Genomic DNA, 1830 nt, shown 5'->3' on the forward strand with positions numbered 1-1830 from the left:
GTCATGGGCGCATGTCGGTCAGGTTATAAGAGTGTTTTTTTCGCTCCGGGCTAGAGCCGGGTGAGGTCGTCTCGAACCACGTGCCTGAAGGCCGCCTCGCGCCGGATTCGGCCCCGCTCATTCGTCGGAGTGACCGCCCGACGCGGGCATCGCTAGATTAGCCGTGGCCCCGATCCTTCCCCATCGACAGCCTTTCGCCCCCTTCGCTCCGGCCTCTGAGGCGGCCGGTACCCCTTTCTTGGATGAGACAGAACCCTTGACGGGCCGTTCGCAGATTTTTGCCCGGGCTTTGTTTACCGAGGCGGCCGGTACCTCCGTCTGCCTTGGATGGACCGCATCCGCAGATTTTCGTCCGGCCTTAGCTTAAGGAGACGGCCGTTGCCTCCGATCCTCCGGGCTAGAGCCGGGTGAGGTCGTCTCGAACCACGTGCCTGAAGGCCGCCTCGCGCCGGATTCGGCCCCGCTCATTCGTCGGAGTGACCGCCCGACGCGGGCATCGCTAGATTAGCCGTGGCCCCGATCCTTCCCCATCGACAGCCTTTCGCCCCCTTCGCTCCGGCCTCTGAGGCGGCCGGTACCCCTTTCTTGGATGAGACAGAACCCTTGACGGGCCGTTCGCAGATTTTTGCCCGGCCTGTGTTTAAGGAGGCGGCCGGTACCTCCCTCCTTGGATGACCAACAACCCTTGACCGGCCATTCGCAGATTTTTGCCCGGCCTGTGTTTAAGGAGGCGGCCGGTACCTCCCTCCTTGGATGACCTTCTACCCTTGACGGGCCATTCGCAGATTTTTGCCCGGCCTGTGTTTAAGGAGGCGGCCGGTACCTCCCTCCTTGGATGACCTTCTACCCTTGACGGGCCATTCGCAGATTTTTGCCCGGCCTGTGTTTAAGGAGGCGGCCGGTACCTCCCTCCTTGGATGACCTTCTACCCTTGACGGGCCATTCGCAGATTTTTGCCCGGCCTGTGTTTAAGGAGGCGGCCGGTACCTCCCTCCTTGGATGACCTTCTACCCTTGACGGGCCATTCGCAGATTTTTGCCCGGCCTGTGTTTAAGGAGGCGGCCGGTACCTCCCTCCTTGGATGACCCACTACCCTTGACGGGCCCATTCGCAGATTTTTGCCCGGCCTGTGTTTAGGGAGGCGACCGGTCCTCCGTAGCTTGATCGGATTTCCCTTCCGGCCTGTGTTTAAGGAGGCGGCCGGTCCTCCGTAGCTTGATCGGATTTCCCTTCCAGCCTGTGTTTAAGGAGGCGGCTGGTCCTCCCCGGTCGGTTGCCAAGCGACCGGGACCCGCAAGTGGGCAGGAACCGTCCACCCAACGCCGGCGAGCCGGGGCCGGTGGGGGCCCTACCAAGGCGGGTCTAACTTCAGGCGGTGCAAACGGGGGAGGGGGGTAAGGACGGCTGCCGGGAGCAGACAGCCGTCCCCGGGAGGGGGTAGTAGCTTCGCGGCGGCCGCCGGGAGCAGACGGCCGTCCGCGCATTCTGCCAATGCCTGTAGGACTTTGAATATTTCACAGCCGTGCTGTGGCACTTAGAAAGTTTTTCAGAGACGTGGCACTTAGAAAGTTTTTTCAGAGATGTGGCACTTAGAAAGTTTTTCAGAGATGTGGCACTTAGAAAGTTTTTGAGAGATGTGGCACTTAGAAATTTTTTGAGAGATGTGGCACTTTGAAAATTTTTGAGAAATGTGGCACTTAGAAAATTTTCTCTCTCTCTCTGGAAGTGCCGTGCCTTCTTCAGTTCTGCTATCCGAGCAGGGGACGCTTGCTGGCGGCCGTTACCAGCGCTCGGACCAGGCCCAATTGATTTGCATGGAAAACAATTGCG

Source organism: Syngnathus scovelli, unplaced genomic scaffold (genome assembly GCF_024217435.2).
Source record: "Syngnathus scovelli strain Florida unplaced genomic scaffold, RoL_Ssco_1.2 HiC_scaffold_514, whole genome shotgun sequence".
NCBI lineage: Eukaryota > Metazoa > Chordata > Actinopteri > Syngnathiformes > Syngnathidae > Syngnathus > Syngnathus scovelli.